Below are 18,407 nucleotides of genomic sequence, written 5' to 3' on the forward strand. Positions count from 1 at the left end.
ATGTAGTATGACTCATGAAAAACTTTTTACATCATAACTTGTCTCGATGACTTTTGATTTGTGGACATAAACATGTTTTTGAAAAATGCTTGGCTTTGAGAAGCATTTTTGATAAAAAGTACATTACTCAAGTTTTGCCTAATCTTATGTAGTATGACTCAACAATGTGATGCTACATCATCTTGTAATTCATTAACTATCAACTTTCTGATCATAAGCCTGAACCAAAGAGTTGCTCCGCCTCAAAAACTGTGTCACAAAAAGCATTGTTCAAGTTTTGCTTCATTGTGTGTAATATGACTTATCGAAACCATGTTTCATCATCTGATATCTCACTAACTAATGATGTTTGACATGAATTAAACAAGAATTTATGATGAAACAATATGACATGTTCGAGTGTTGCCTTATGCAGAATATGTCACATCAAGGTCTTGAGCTATCATGAATGTGCTATATCTATAACTAATGAACTTTGACCGCACGCATGAACAATAAATATGCTCAGCATAAAACTGTGATTGAAAAAAAAATTAGATATTCTACAATATTGTTTTCTCATCAGCTGTAGTATCACTCATCAAGATCATCATGTTACATTATATACTGTCTCAAACACTTTCGAAATTTCGATAACTGACATGATAATGAAAAAGGCTCAGCAACAATCAAAAATTCTCTTCAAAAATTTAGATTGATTGCATTTTATCTTATTGTGTTTAGTGTGAGTCAAATTCTTTGTTTGCTATTTCAATAACGAGTGTTTTTTAATCATAAATTCGAAAAAAGTTATCAGAATAAAAAACTTTGCTGAAAAAATTATGAAACAAATTTCAAGTCATCATTTGCGTCATCTTTTGCATCTTGATTTATCAATTTTACATCATACCATCTCTTGCCACTGTAACTAAAAGTTTTGAACCCAAAAAACTGATCATAAAACTTGATCATCATCAAAGACTATGATTAAAAACAGCCATAATTGGTCGGTTCATGCCACATCACTTTGTAAAATTGAATCCTAATAAAACTGAAACGCAATCCATTTAACTGCAATTTATTTTATTATGAAAAAACCAAAAAAAAATAATCACAATTTGAAATAAAATAAGACTCTTTTAAAATTCAATTAATGAGTCTTATTTGTTAATCACTCTCCGAATAACGCAATTTCATATTTAGGCAAAACCAAAAAAATAACCCTGTAATTGCAAATCAAGTGTCGTAACCATGAAAAGTTTTGAAGAAGGCTTAAAAATGCAAAAAAAAAACTGTGAACGAGCAATGACTGTGAACGAACAATTAGTGGTAGACGAACAATGAAACATCCACGAAATTTTAGCTAAATTTTGAAAAAAATTAGTTTGATATGTACTCCAGTCTTACAATTTTGCTTTTGGAAAAATTCGCAAATCTTAAAAAATAAAAAATCATTATAAGTAAAATAGAAAATTAAAATCAGATAGAGGCTGTTCTTTGAACAAATAAACGTAGGTAAACTACGTTTATCACCGGTGCACCAACGACATGTGTCCAGCATCCAAAACCATTTTTTCAAAAGTGCATAGTTATAATAAAAAATCGTATTTAGACGAGCGTCAACCTATAAACTGAAGGCAATTGTTAATTGTTCCAATTAGCTCATGTTCAGATTTTTTTTCAATTTGATTATACAAACTCAGATACCATTCTCAACACCGTAAAAATATAATTTTTGCCCGGCTATTTTTGTCTTTCGTTTAATTTAAAACTAATAATGACTATGCTTGTCTGCACAAGGCTTGTCTAAACAACACACACCAAATACAATTCAAAAGAAAGAATGAAACTATTTTTCTTTAAAAAGAAACAAGTATCGAATATCAAAAGGCTCTTTTTCCTTTATTCTGAGCTAGCAACACTATGTGCGCCGGACAAAACGCTTGCTAGGAATAAAGGGTTCTTTCTACTTTCTATCTTAGAAAGTAAATCTAAAATTCGCTGAGAAATATTTTATTAGAAAAGAAGTTAGTATGAATTTACAGCTCGAAATTTATTTTAAGGGTGAGATTAGAGATATTTTTACTGCTGAGATTTGATATTTTTTTAGAGAATGGTTGGGGTGGTTGAAGAGAGAGTATTGGTATTTGGTGAGATTTTTTTGGAGTATTAGAGAGGGAGGTGGTGGTGTTAGAAGAGACGTTGTTGGGAATGAATTCCCGTAGTTTTGAGCTTCTATTTATACTCAGATGGGAAATCGTACCACTTTTCGTATCAAATGAGAAGTTACTTCTTAACTTTGTATTCTCTATTCGTACGTTCGTATCTTACAAAAAAATATGTTTCGTATGCTCGTATTTTACGAGAGGAATCGTTATTATTTGCATTGAACGAGAAGAGTCGTTTTATTTCTCAATGCTTAAAACGTTATACGAATTAGTCCAATAGCATTTCCCTTCCTTTTGCAAGGGAATAAAAACATATTTATTTTGTGGTGGCGGCGGCATCACACTTTGCGAGCGCAATAAAATAATTCATGTTTCTGTTTCTATTTGAAATCAGAACATATCCATCCTCCTATTTGGAGAGGAAAAAACTAAAACTTTCATTTTTACTTTCACTTGAATAGTAGGGTAATTGTTGATCGATCAAAGCTATTTTCTTTCAATCTCATGAAGTTTATTCAATAGTTTGTTGGTAAAGATAGGTAGCAGATGTTATTGAACATCTGATACTTTGAGTCAGGCTTGAATGAATATAATTACATCAGTTACATTTATAAATCAAAATAGAGTTTACACAACCAAGAGATTTATAAAATTAAATACATCAAAAATATTTGTTTCTCAAAAGTTTGAAGGTTAGTTTAATTCCTTGAACATTCTTTTCTTCGAAGTTTTCTTTTCTTCTTGTGAGTGTCCATATGCGTAATAAGGGGAGGACTGGTTTATACAAAAGGGTGTATTTTTTGTTTTTTGTTTTTTATAAAAATCGAACTCTTGGAAAAGGCAAAGTTAGTAGCTATACTATATAGCTAAGTAAAATGAAAGGATTAATTTTTAAATGAAAAGATAAATTCCTATAATTTTCCTTCCAACCGGGCTATAAGTTGGTGATTTTTTGTTTTCAAATTTTGGATTTGCTTTTTTAGCTCCCGGATTTGATGCGTTTCATGTATATGACTGCGCTGAATTTGCTCAGTATAGTCATCCAACTGGGGGGTTTGTAGTTTTGCTGTCAGATATTTTGCTGGGACATAGATTTTTTGATACTCAAGAAGGGAATTAATTATGGAGTACATTTTTTTTATGGGGTGATAGGCTTCTAATTTAAAACGATTGATTAATGAATTCAAAGCATAATTGAGATCCATATCGAAGCCGGGATTACTGTTAGAATTAATGTATCGTTCCCTTTCTAACTAAATTTGAGACTTAGTTTTTAATTCAGTAGGGTGTAAGGGTTTTCGCCTAATGGTCATTGGATATTGAGAAGTTGATACCGGCGTATTTGCCGTTAGTATCTAATATGGTCTTACAATCTGGGTTCGCTTTTTAGTTTTAGAATTCGAGGGAACCAGGGGTATTTTGAAATCAGGGGGTGAAACTTTTAGGGGTGGTGGCTTCGATGCTGTAGTTATTAGGACAGCTGAATTGGTTTGAAGTAGTGGCTCAACGAAGGATCGTGTTGAGGTCGGCTTTGCAGTGGGAGTTGTAGTAGTAGAAACAGTTGGTTGTTGAGTGAGTGCTGGAATCTGCGAGTCCAGTGGATCGGTTGGTGGCAGGAGTGAGAGAAGATCCTCAAAATTTCTCAAGTCGTCATCAAGTGTTGCGTCCATAGTTGAATCTGTTGGTATATCCTAGAACAGTAGAAATTTTTTATTAGACTGGGTTTGTTGGGTGATCCAAGTTTTGAGTTCTTCTCTCAAAACTTGTTAATTGGATGTAAGGATACATGCGATCCTGGTTTATTTTATCAATTTCCTCTAAAAGAGGGGCTTGTATTTTCTGATCACAATCTTATTCTATTTTTTCAGTTTGCTCATCTTGAGTGCAAATTGAGGTCACTATGGAAGTGAAAAGTATATTGTATGAGGCGGCAAGCAATATTTTGCCAAAGTGTATTGAGCGGCCGGTAATTTTGTGAATATGCATAGCCTTTATGAATACTAGGCAATCTAGTATGAATTTCACAAATAGAAAAGAGGCGAAGACTATTCCGCATTTTTCTAAATAGTATTGTACTTTCCCGAATATACGGGTGTATTCGTTTTTCCAAAAGTTTGGAGAGATGAGATAGTCCAAATATATTGTTTGGGAAGAGCCTAGTGGCTATATGAGTCCGTGAAAAGAAATTTTTGAGCGTTTAGAAAGGACCTGGATACTTTTTGCAGTATTCCTTTCATCTCTGAATTATCGGAAACCATATTCCCGAATTTTTGCATTTGAGCATAAGTGTAGATTGAAGCGCCTTGACTAGAGGCTAAAGAATGCTTATTCTGTTGAACTATCTCTTTTGGTTTAAAGAGATATGGTCCTGTAACCCTTGTAATTTGAGGGGTTAATTCAACCCAGGCCTTATCATCATCAACATCTAGTTGAAAAAGATTTGAATGTTGGTCGGAGCAGTCTTGTAGATCTGCCGACTGAAAAGTTTGTCGCGTAATTGGATCGACAAATCGAATATTTTCCTTATACATAATGGGAATGCGATTATAGCATTCATCCATTAATTGCAAAGGTGAATAGAATTTCGGGCAATGGTAGAGCCAGGCAACATTGCCATTGGTCTCTAAGAACATAGAGCGGTTCTGAGTTAAAATATAGCCAACCAAACGTGGGCTTTCAAGTGAAAGCATTAGAGTATTTAATATTGAGGAGCGTTCTAGCTCACATTGATTTTGCAGAAGGGCTAACTCGGCCGTTCTGAGCATGTAGAAGCTATTAAAAAGAATATAGTCCGATTTGGTTCCTATATGAGCTTCGTAGTCAATTTGACTAGTTGAGAAACTGAGTGGCGGCAAATCATCACATGTTGTGAGAAAAGTAGAATTTGGTTGGCCGGCATTATGAATAGTTCCCGTTTCTGGGGTTGGTTTAACTTGGATTCCAGTATCCATATTGAAACCGTCAGTGTATGCAATAAAAAGTGAATCATATGAAGTTGGATACACTATTCTGGGATGACCACAAAGAGATTGCGGTTTATTCATCACCTGTAGCATGAATTTTTGAGAATCCTTTGTTTGAGTAGAATGAATAGACGGGCTAGAATTGCCTTTAATTATATAGTATGATTCTTCGTTTCGAATCATTTTAGCCGGAAATCTGTTTAAAACAGTGAAAATGCAATTTTTGGGTTCTTCCCAAGTATAAGCAAAAGCGTCTAAGGACGTTGTTTTGCATCAATTTGTAGACACTGGACAGGGCAAAGAAATTGTTTGCCAATTATTGACTGTTCCATCTCTGAGGTTAACAGTCAGAGTTACATTTTGCATGTAAGTTTCAAAAGTGTCCAGTTTAATCCAAGAACGGCCATCACATTTATTATGATGTTCGCCGTCAACTTTGCCAGCATGGGCATTAGTTACTGTTTTAACATTAAGTTTGAAAGGAATATTTCCAATACTAGCATAGCCTAGGTTAAGATAGCCTCTGTCGGCAGCCGATTTACATTGATCGGCAGATAAATGGAGATCAGTAGTGATCATATTTTGTCGAGCGTCGATACCACTCGAATCAAAAGAACCGCAGAACCAACGAATTGATTGGTGTTTGATTCGACACAATGTCGCTTTTACTTTTGTGCGATAATGTCTCTGCTAAAGAGTAACATAAGCATGGGTTACTTTAATATTTTCTGGTTGGACTTTGCAAGGTGCTACTTTATTTAGAGAGAACATTTTGTTAGAAATCATTAGTTGACAATCATAATGAGCAACCCGAAGATTATTTGCAGTATTTGCATACAATTTTTCTTTCGGATCAAATGCTGAGGTTTGATTAGAAAGTATTATTAGAGTTAAAAGACCAACCAAATAAATTTTTTGCAAATTTATTTTTTGGTGGTGAATGATAGCAAAATAATTTTTAAAAGTGATTACTTTAAGCATTTCCTCGAGAGTGGTTAGAACAGGATCTTGGTCTATTAGTTCACCTTCCTCTAGTTCACTATTTGGATTTGCCATTTTGTGGATATTTTGATAGGAAATCTGAGTTAGATTTTTATTTTTGTTTGAGGAATTCAACAGATTTATTTTTTGGAGAGAGGAGGTTTTAGGATGCACAAGATGTGGAATTGAGCAAGAATGAAAATAACTGTATATCAGTTAGTTTTTAAAGGCTGTTTTCACTTTTTTGCAAATCTAAGCTCTGATTGGCCGTTTATATTCGGCGTCTCTCGTTTTAAATCGTATTTCGTTCGGCATTCGTTTTGTAATATTGTGATCTTTTCCACTTTTGTTTAATGTCGTTGTTTTCCACTTAGTTTTGATTTGTTGAGATCTAGCAGTGAAAGGATTTTTATTTGTTTATGCTGATGTTAATTTTTAACAACTGCAGTCCCTTTCCCTATTGGAGGAGGAAAAAAAATATTGAAAAAAAACATCTCTTCATAAAAGAGGATTAAAAGCAACATCATTTATTTGCTTTCTGTTTAAACTTCATCTGTCATTACATTATTTTAAAAAAAAAATTGCTTCCTGAAAAAATGAATTATATTGAGCCTGAAGACAATCCGGTGGACTTCCCGGAGAAATTTTTGAATTTACGGGACGAGTTAAACTTTAAACATGAAGCCATGCTGGAGGACAAGGAAGTCGAGAGAAGTGTGGCAATTAACGATGGGCTAGTAGAGAAAAGGGTAAACTTAACGCCGATGGAGTTTATGATTTTTATGGATCGGAGCTATATCTTTAAATATCCGGTACTGAATGCCGGTGAATTATTCGAGCTGGGCTCAATTCAAAGTAAGTTCCTTGCCAAGAAACTGTGGAGTCCATGAATGGGAGACGATGTGGTCTCAAAAGAAACAAGGGTTTGTTTGTCCTTATTCTTTGGAGAGGATGTAAGTTTGTTTTACAAAACACCCAATTTAAAAATTAAAAAAATTAAGGCCAGCGACAGACGAAGATTTTAGGAAAAAGATAGAGCTGGACATTATGTTAGAAGAGATCTATCAAGCTTGGTGGCGGCCTTATTCAGCGCTGCAGTTTGCAGTGAGGAGCCTGAGTAGGGCCGCTGAAAATTCTTTTGAGAAGATGGCGGCGGTTAAACAGATCAAATCCTATACGGATATAAAGTCGCACTTTTATAAAAGTTATTTTTAAATCTATTGTAAATACCTTTATTTTTGGTGTTTTTGTGGTTTTATTACAAACAAAATTTTTATAAAAGGGAAAAAGAAAAGTAGGCCAATAAAAAAAGAATTAAAAATATTGAGTTTGGCCAAATAAATACATAGTGTTTATTAATTCTTTTTAAATTATTTCTTTTTAAATTTGCCATATTTACTAGATGGAATTGTAGTTTCATAAAAAATTGTAGGACGATTTGTCCGTTTAGGTCTTTTGGTTTCAGAAAGTGATCCAGGTGCGGATCGAGTGTTCTCGTAGAAGCTTTCCTGAGAGCTATGAGGGGTATTTTTTCGATCAGTAAAGCTTTCTGATGATTCAGATAAACGAGGGAAATCAGGAGGACGGGGAGTATTATATCGTGTTATTATATTGGGGTGGCGGCGGCCAAAGTCATTTGAGAGACTAGTGTTAGGACTTTTACTGCGGCTAGGTAGACGGCGGTGGCCATAACTACTAGATTGACTAGTTGAAGGATTAGGGGTGTTATCAACAGGATAGGGAGTTGAACTTCGAATAGGTCTAAGATTCTGGTCAATCGCAGTCGCATCGAACAAATTTCTTAGATGCAAAGTTTCTCTACCTGAATCTAATGATTGTTCTTGGACAATGGTTTTATTTTGATCCTCATTTGTAGGATTATTATCAGTCATTTGCTGATAACCATTGATGAATACTGGCCAAAACTGGTATTGTAGATTTTCAACCTGCTTAGGTTTATTGAAAGAGTTGATTTGTTGATTTGTTATTTGATCATAAAAATCACTTGAAAATAAATCACTAGAGTACTCTTGTAGTAGTTTGGGCATTTGTTGTTCTTTAGGAAAGTATTCAACAATATGATTGCGGTGGACAATCTTTTTTTCGTTAGTAAAATCATTTTGAATTCCGTACGTTACTTCCGTTACGTACGGAATTTGAGATTTCAATAGTGGTTCGGATCTATTTTCTAGTAACACCTTAGTGCCTTCTTTTATAGGCCGTCCTAATTTAAATTGATTTTGGAACATGTGGGCCTTATTAGTGATGCGATGGCAATGGGTATAGGTGTTACTATAAATCAACTTAAAATAATTTTCCCTTTTCAGTATTTCGGCGGAAGTTTGATTTTTTAGAAATCTATCTATGGTCTCATTGTTTGACTTATGCTCGGTATGAGCATGATTTTTGAGACCAAAGACAATCTCATATGGAGTGTAACATGTACTTAAATTAATAGCGGTGTTAGGTGCAAAAGCAAACTTATTTGCTAATTCAGACCAGTTTGAGCCTGAAGTACTCAAGAAATGTCGAAAGTACTGGGTTAAATGTTTATTCTAGACTTCGACTTTTCCATTAGTCCAAGGCGAGTATGTAGTTCTTGATCTTAGGGTTATTCCCAACTCAGAGGACCAATGAGCAAAGTCATTACTCATGAATGCACTTCCATTATCATGAATAATTTGTTGTGGATTACCAAATGTTGTGATGTATTTCTCTAAGAGCTTAATGGTTTCCTTAGAGTCTGCATGGGTGCATGGATATACTTGAAGATATCTAGAGAAGGCATCTATCACAACTAAGCAAAAACTTTTGCCGTGACTTCATGGTCTGAGTGGACCTTTATGATCAATGTGGATCGTTTTCATTGGGATTGTTTCTAATTGTCCCCATTGTTGTAATGGAGCGTCATTCAGGTCTTTTCGTTTAGGCTTATTCTTCTGACATTCTAGACAATCATGAAGAAGTATGTTGACCCATTTATAGAGTCCGGGTCAATAGAAATATCTTTTGATTATTTCCAAAGTTTTTGTTTCGCCGTGATGACCGCTAAGAGGATGCTTATGAGTTAACTCAAAGCAGTTTAGCACTAGGGAGATGGGTAAGCAAATTTTTGGACTCTTAGTATAGTCATCATTATATTCATTAATACATAGAAGATCATGTTGATCTTCAATGAATAATAATTCAAACTGCCTGATATAAGCTTTTAATCCTTTTTCTTCGCGATAAGGATTTTTTTTGTTTCTTTCTGGCTTTTCGTTTTGCTTTATGCAATTTTTGATGTCTTTGATTATAGTATGATTACACTGCTCTTGCATAATCGTTTCAACATATAAATTTGCTTCTTTAGCAAAGTCGGTCATTTTTGCTATTAGTTCAAGAGAATCTGATTTATTCTCTTCAGATTGGAGACTTAGGGGTTCAATTAATTTCAAAGATCTTGTTTTGGTAGCAAACTCAGTTTTTGCTTTAACCAGATTGTTGATAAGGTTGTTCTCGACATTGCCTTCTTATAAGTCAAGCCATTCTGAATTTTCCACAGGATCATCAAGTGCAGATACTTCGTCTAGAATTTCTTCATAAATGTTTTCAGCGTTTATATCTGGTATAGATAGTCGTTTGATTTGGTTGATTTGTTTGCCAAATCGGAAAAAATCTGTTATATTTTGAATTGCACTACAAGATTCGTCAAAATTTTCTGGGGCATCTTCAATGGCGAAGTCTCCTCTGTCACTGATTTTAATTAATTTCTTCTTAATTAACTTCTTTTTCCCGCTTTGCAATTGAGCAATGACTGGATAGCAATCGTTTTGAAATATGTTATTATCGTCTTTGTGGAGTACTGAATAACATATTTGTTCTCCATTGTCTAGGATGAACTTTATATCATTCGGAACAGTTTTGTCTTCGAGGTGATATTTTTTTATATCAGCGATGGGTACATTTCGGCTCAATAAGTCCGGAAAGGCTAGGTTTGAACCTGGGGTATAGATTATTTTCAAATTGTTGAATTTTGTCAATACGACTTGGTATTTGAAAAATCTATGCGAAAGTTGTCCTTTTCTGGACCATAAGAAGAGAATAGGTCTGTGATCACAATATAGGTATAGAGGAAAGGGTGAACCTATAATGTAAAATTCATGGGTTTGCAAAGCAGATATTATTCCACATAGTTCACGATGTTGAGTAGACATTTTCTGCTCGGCCTTATCAAAGACTCTAGAATTGGCAGAAACAATTCTTTTCCCTTCAGGAAGGTCATGGATGAGTATACACCTGGTTCCTACATTTGAGGAGTCGGCGTGAATGTGGAATGGGTAGTTTACATTAGATATAGCAATTGAAATATCATGACAGAATTTGTCTTTCAGTTTTTGAAAAACTTCTTCATGGCATGGTAGCCATTGAAACTTGTCGTTACTGTTTGCCAGTTCATATAGACACTTTGCGTCTACGTGAAAATAGATGATGTATGTGCTGTAGAATCCCATGACACCTAATACTCCTAGAACTTCTGTTTTTCATTCGGGATTTCAATTTTTTTATGTCATCGATTCGTGAAGCGATTGGAGAAAGACAATCTTTAGAGACAACATGGCCTAGAAATTTAACTTTTCTTAGGAAGAAAAAAGTTTTGTCAGGGGCTGCTTTTAAGTTGGCTTTCCGTAAAAGAGAATGATATTTTCGAATTGTGTCAAACATTTCATTTTTATTTTGACTCTGTAACAGAGTGTCGTCTATGTAAGTAATTGCTTTTTTTTTCTTTAATCAGGCGTCCGAAAGCATATTTCATTAATTTACTGAAGAAATTTGGAAGTGGCTTCAAGCCATAGAATCCAACTTGGTAGGTATATTGTCTACCACCTACAAAAAAGCTTGTTAATTTCTGGGCCTCCTCTGTTAGTGGTACTTGATGGTAGGCGCAAGAAAGATCACTACTTGTGAAGTAAGATCCATTTATTCTGGTCATGAGAACTTGTAGTGCAAACATCTGTGATTGAGTTTAGATACCTAGCATCCAAGACCAACCCAACGTAGTCTTTTTTTGGAAGAATGATGACTGGGTTTACGAACCATGAGTTCATATCATCTTTTTCATTTAGTTCTCTGACTATGCCTGCTTGGATTAATTCATCCATCAGTTTGTCCAATTTATCTCTTAGATGGACAGGGATTTTACTAGGTCGTGGTTTTTTGAACGTTGCGTCTTTTTTGAGTGGTATATGGAGTTTATGCTTTGTTTTTCCAATATCATGTTTGTGATGAGAATAAACATCTTGATCCTCTATCAGCATTTGAATTAGATCTGCAAATTCATCATCCGATATATCATTTTGTGTGAAATCGAAGTCAGATAAGAATTTAATAGTAGTTTTGATTTTTTCCAAAGTACTACTATTGTCCTTATCAATTGAGGAGTATTGGGTAAACGTTTCGTTGACTAGAAAGGTAATTAGCCGATCATTATGTTCTTTGTTTCGGTATTTTTTAAATTTTTCTTTCAAGGGAGGCCTGCAAAGGTTCTTTCCATCATGTGAAAAGTCCGTTGCTATTTAATTTTCATTTTTGCATACTTTGACTATATCTGAACCAATTTTTTCAAATATCTCTGATACATTTTCTGTATCAAATACTTCAAGGGCAGGCATGTCCTTGATTTCTTGTCCTGAAACATAGACAAATATAGTAATTCCAGAATGTTGGAATACATCGACAACAATTTTGGAAACTTCTTCCCAATTCATTTTATCTAAGCCACAAGCAATTTTGGGCATAGCGATAGATCGAATGTTATTTGCTATAGCATGATCTTTCATTTTGGACAAAGTGTTGAATATAGAGTCGTAACTGGGTTTCTGAAAGTACCTCTCTTTGGTAATGAGGTTATATATGATTTGTCTAGATTTTGGATCAGTGAAGATGATCATTAATGTTAGCATGTATTGAGTTACAAAAGTGTCGTAACTGAGGATACCTTTTGATAATTGATTCAGCCAACCCTTTTTTTCATTGCTCTATCTGCAGAAATGGTATGCGCAATGGGCATATTCGATTCGAATATGGACCTTTTTTTGAAGTCTACATATTGTAGACAGGGGCCGGATAATTGGTTGTTGATTTCTTGTGTAGTATTGACAACAGTGTTCAGCATGAAACAGCCATCAAATTCCGAACTTTCGTTTAAAATTCTTGTTGTGAACTCATCACAATCCTGGATAGCAAATTTTTTATCCTCGTATCCTTGAATATCAGTTACTGCATAGCCTAGTACATACTTGTTTAGTGTGACAGGATGATCTTTCTGATTCTCAATTAGGATAGGTAGGCTTTGCTCAATTTGAGTACAAACTGTATTTATGAAAACCAATTCGGTTTTGGTTGTATTTTTATGAGGCAGGAATGTATTTCCTTTTTCGAAGTATGAATTTGGTTCAGCCAAGTGTTTGTATAAGTATGTAGAGCGTGCTGGGATGAACAAGGGTTCTTTCAAGTTAATTGAGACAATTTTTGAAACATTAGGATATTCTTTATCATTGTTCATCAACCCGTAGAATATCACACCTTCTTTTTATTTGAGCTCAACTGCGGGGATATCAAAGAAGAGAGTTTTTAAGAAGAGATGACAAAAGTCTACTCCTAAAAGATTAGCAGTCTTTTCTTCAGTTATCCACACTTTGTGGTTAGATGGATATTATCCATCAGTGTCGAAACAAGATTGCTTAGATATATTTCCAATTCCTGATACGTTGGGTAGTTTATGATACTACAAGTCGAACCTGGGTCAATCATGAATTCAATTTAAAGTCCACTATTATTATTTTTGTCTCCGGTGGCAAAATGATATAAGCTATGATATATCCTTGATTTGGGACTACTATCATCGCTCGGTTTCGGAGACTTTAATAGTTTAAAGGAAAGAAATCAGTGATCGCATCACAGTAATTAACTTCTTCCTCAACCCAGTGAGTAGTTTCAGACTGTATTTGATTCGATCTAAGATTTGGTGATTGAGATCGCGTTGAGTCTCGGCTGTTATTGCTATTATAGCTTCCAGTGTTATATGGTCGACCTCTAGGGTTACTATTGAATTGCCTATTTTCTTGGTCGTAGAACTGTTTAGCAATTTGTTCATTTTCTCTGAATTTGTTTTCTCTGGGTTACCTATCATCATAGGTTTGGGGCCTTTTGGTATTGAAAGACGATTGTGCATTAGCCTTTTGGAAATTGTTTCCGTTGTAGTTATAATTATGGCGAATGCCATAGTTATTTTGGCTAGGATTTGAATTGTTAGTAGTTCTGTTTTGGTTATCCCAAAACCGGTGGCTTGGGTTAGGGTTATTCTGGTTAGGGAAGTTATTCGGTCTTCGATTTCGTTCATAATCGGTTTTAAATGAAACTTTTCGTTCATTTTTTGTTGTGAGCTCATTTTGCAACTTATTTACTTCGTCCTGAACTTGCTTTTTTGAACATCTAGATATAGAATGTCCATTCATTCTGCAATATTCGCAAAATCGTGTACTGTTAGGTCTTCCCTTGATGTCAGGGTGACGTCGTTGAAATGAAGTATGGTCATTGATTGCACTAACTTCTTGATTCTTGATCAATTTAGTTAGTTCCTTAATTTGAGTTTCTAATGAAGTCATTTTATCCGTTGTTGACTTATTAGCAGGATCAGTAGCAACAATGAATGTTAGATCCTTAGTAATTACATGATTTGTGAATTGATCCCATTTCGAGTTTGGATGTTCTATCATGTATTCATGCGCTTTTTGTTTAAGGGCTAGAGGTTTTAGTCCCTTAATTGAGAAAACAAAATACTTTTGACTTCTCTGTCTGTTTTGTATTGTTCTTTCAGCATTTTGATCAGCTTCATCAGCATGAACTGTTACATCAATACTTTCGGGCCATACTCTATCTACAGAAGATTTGATTCTGTGGAAGTAATTTTTTATTAATTCGCCATCTTGGCGAGCTGCATTTTCAGCATCAATTCTATGTTTGAATTGATCTCGTCCGTCAGTGAATCTGTTTAGGAAGATATCTTTGAGTTGTGCCCATATGGTAGCGTTGGTTACATTATCATTGAACCATTCAAGTGATGTATCAGTTAACAATGATCCGAATAGGGATCGTTGTCTGCTATCATAGCTGCGTCGCGCATCATTATCAGCAGGTCTTTGACCTAATGAGAAAAGAATTTTTTTTCAACTGAATTCCAAAATGCTGTAGCATTTTGGTTCGGGTCGTTTCCCGAAAATGTCATTAAAGACAAGTTCGGATGGGATAGTGGGGTATCAGCCATTTTATATTTAGTTTAAAACTTAAAAAGAAAGATAGCAAAGTTTATAAATTTGTTTAGAAAACTTAAACTTCCGATTTGGAAATTTATTACTTCTCTTTATTTGTAATTCAGTTTGAGAATTGGATTTTTTGCTTTTTATCTCTTTTTGAAACTTTAGCAATTTTAGCGAATTTTTAGAAGGTGAGCCTCACTGGTCGCACCATTTTATTCTGAGCTAGCAACACTATGTGCGCCGGACAAAACGCTTGCTAGGAATAAAGGGTGCTTTCTACTTTCTATCTTAGAGAGTAAATCTAAAATTCGCTGAGAAATATTTTATTAGAAAAGAAGTTAGTATGAATTTACAGCAAGTTGCCTTTTGACGCGATATTTATTTTAAGGGTGAGATTAGAGATATTTTTACTGCTGAGATTGGATATTATTTTAGAGAATGGTTGAGGTGGTTGAAGAGAGAGTATTGCTATTTGGTGAGATTTTGTTGGAGTATTATAGAGGGGAGTGGTGGTGTTAGAAGAGATATTGTTGGGAATGAATTCCCGTAGTTTGAGCTTCTATTTATACTCAGATGGGAAATCGTACCACTTTTCGTATCAAATGAGAAGTTACTTCTTAACTTCGTATTTTCTATTCGTACATTCGTATTTTACGAGAAGAATGTTTCGTATGCTCGTATTTTACGAGAAAAATTGTTATTATTCGCATTGAACGAGAATAGTCGTTTTATTTCTCAATGCTTAAAACGTTATACGAATTATTCCAATAGCATTTCCCTTCCTTTTGCACGGGAATAAAAACATATTTATTTTGTGGTGGCGGCGGCGTCACACTTTGTAAGCGCAATAAAATAATTCATGTTTCTATTTCTATTTGAAATCAGAACACCTTTCCCCCTCCATCTCACCCCAACATGAATTTTATGGTCTGACGAGTGGTTTTACAAGGTTATTTATGAAAACCAAATATGTCTGTCGCAACCTAATTAACCTGCATGTCATTTTTCATGACAATCGGACACGGTGAACAGTAATTTTAAATATTAAAGTTTACAGGTAAGGGAAAAGTAAAAAAGCCTATCAAAATATTTTGGAATTACATGACTGTTCGTGTAGATCTGGAAAAATCAATTTTGAATCAATCTGGAACAGTCTTCTAAGCCCAAATTACTATGTAAAGATGTTGTGCAATTGGAGCAGAGATTATTTTTATTTTGAATGGTTGACAACAAATAACAGCTGATATCAGGTGTTCCTCCAAAATATAAAGATTTCTGCATGCATATAAAAAGAAAATTTTGATTTGAGTTATAATTTTTTGCCAGTTTGTTCTAAGCTCAGAAAATCGTTCTATTTTTTACTGATCGAAATAACCTTTAACAGACAAACTTTTTTAGAACCAATAAATTTAGGCCTAAATTATGGTGCCTAAAAGTTTTTTTTTACTATGAGAGAAATTGATTAGTTTCAGTTCTGCGTAATTGTAATAAACTGTCGGAAATTATTAGACGTTAATAATAAAAGTGAAAGCAATGGAAACAAAGTTGCTCTCTTTTCGTCAATTAAGTTCCAACTAACTTATTTGCTCATTGCAAGGTTAGTTTAGAGGAAAAAATTTAGAAAAATATTTACTAAAATCATTTTGTCTTTATTTTCAAGGTCAAAAAGATTTCAGACAACGCTTAGTTCATAAAACTTAGATGAAACAATTTATTACGTGAGCTCATTGAAGATCAACGAGCTCGCGTAATAAAATGTCTTACAAATAAATCAAAAATCGTCAAAGGTTCTACTGAACCCTGATACCTATGAAGATATGCCTGTTTTCAGTTTATAAACTTGACAAGAAACAGATTCACTATATTTGAATCATGTTTACTTAACCGACTGCCTGTTGATCTTCAATCTTCAGAAATACAACCAAAGGAAGCTTTTTACTCGACGTCAAAATTGCAAAAAAAAAATTTTTTTCATGAAAGCCAATAAATAGAAAAATAAAAAAGCTTGTTGCGTTGAGCACAAAGTGCCATCTTTCTGATCTAAGAAACAAAAAAATGAGAGACTTGTAAGCTCAACTTCTGTTTTTCAATTTTTTTTTCGGGTCTTATTCAAAAAAATGTTTAGAAAACTTCTCTCTTTAGTCGACTTGTGGACATGCTCCATCTTCTAGAAAATGACGATTAAAGTTTGAATAAATTGAATTTTTTGTACTGTTGTTATAGCTTTTTAAATCGTTATTACGTAAAATTTTTCCAATTTTGTATCTCAGACTAAATCAGTAGTCAGAAAACAAGTGCACTTAATTTCCAGTTCGCCATTTTTTCAAACTTTTTTTTTAAATTGCATCTTAAATTGAACTTGAGTTTTTATCCTGCAACTTTACCTGAAAGTCTCTGACAGCGCACAATCTATAAATTTTACTGATAAGTGTTTTCTAATTTTAGTATGATCAAAATCTGAGTTTCAGCTTAGTTTTTAGTGTAGGCCTGTGAGTTAAATTGTTGTCATTTTTCCTTATGTTCATTAATTTTATGTTGTTCTAATTTAGTTTGAAAGGACTGAACGAGTTTCTTATCAGCAGAACACTGTTTTTTCTGCATTGATTGTCTCCAACCAAAATAAATGAGCTGTGGAATTCACAAAATATATTTTTAAATTTTCCAATGTTTGCGATGACATCTACAAAAGACATAATTTTCGCCTATAAATTGTACGTGAGTTTTATGGTACCGATATTGAAGATGCAATGTAGGCGGGACGTCACTAATAACTGACTTGTTCCTGCCATGAGAGTTGACCATCTGGTTAGTGGAACCAGTGAATCTTTGAGTGTAATTTATGGTCCAGTAGTCCCTTTTGCGTTTCCAGTCTATAAAGTGGAAACTTTCAAAGGCTCGATGCAGCACCTGAAAGTCATCTCGGTAATTGATGGAAGAAAATTTAACTGATGCCTAGAAACCCTGAGCGGGAATCTTACGTTTGGGAAAGTTGCAGAAACAGAAATGTTAGCGATAAATTTTAACGATCCTTTCTGTGACATATTGAAGTTAACCTTAAGCTCTGGAACTTAGGTCTTGAAACAAGATAAACGGAGAGGTGACGAGAGTCCCTATGTTATTAACGGCTTACCAAAGGTTCAGAAAAAAAACAGACGACTTGAATGGCTTCAAAAAACGTCTAGAAGAAAAACTCTACTGGGAACTGAATCCGTAGTATGGGCACCACAATTTAGATCTTTTGAGACGAGCGAGATAAAGCTTGCTGCCCACGCCAACATAATTGATCCATACTTCGTGAGCATTAACGCTGCTGTGCTTCAGTACACAAAGTTCGCAAATTCTGAAGAATCAACGAGAAGAAAAAGAAGCAACGTGGCAACAATCCTCCCACCCCCCCCCCCCCCCCCCCCCCCGCTGCTTGGGAGACTCATGAAGGAGTGGGCTAAGATCAACTTCGCCACGCCTGCTGTAAGGAAAAACTACACTTAAAGGTAAAAGCGGTGATTTTACTCAATTACAAGGAATAAGTCATACCGCTAGGAAAATTGTTATCTCGAGATGCAATAGCAACCCTCGGATGCGAAAAAAAAATATTAGTCCTTATATAATATCAATTTATGAAAAAATTGCTGAAGATAAAAAAGAGTCTCCAAATGGATGAATCCAGTGACTCACAACACACAGCAAAGAGGCGATAAAGAAAAAGAGAAACCTAAAGTCAAGTCTAGCGGGAGAAAGACCCGGATGGTACGGTGGAAAGGTTGTTAAGTTTACATTTAGACCTGCTCCTTAATGGAGAAAATCAAACAAATTAAGCGGCAAGATAGGCTTAGGAGGTGCAAGACAACTCTTTTACACTAGAAATTGGCTCAGTTTGTATGAATCCAATCAATCATACGTCAGAGAGCAGCTCCTGTCAATTTTGAACAAACAAGTGAATCAAAAAAATGTTATTGGAATCACCTCACAGAAGAAAGATTCTCAACGCAGCTAGAGTATCTTTCGTAGAAAGCTTGCTT

Source organism: Symsagittifera roscoffensis, chromosome 5 (assembly GCF_963678635.1).
Source record: "Symsagittifera roscoffensis chromosome 5, txSymRosc1.1, whole genome shotgun sequence".
Lineage (NCBI taxonomy): Eukaryota > Metazoa > Xenacoelomorpha > Acoela > Convolutidae > Symsagittifera > Symsagittifera roscoffensis.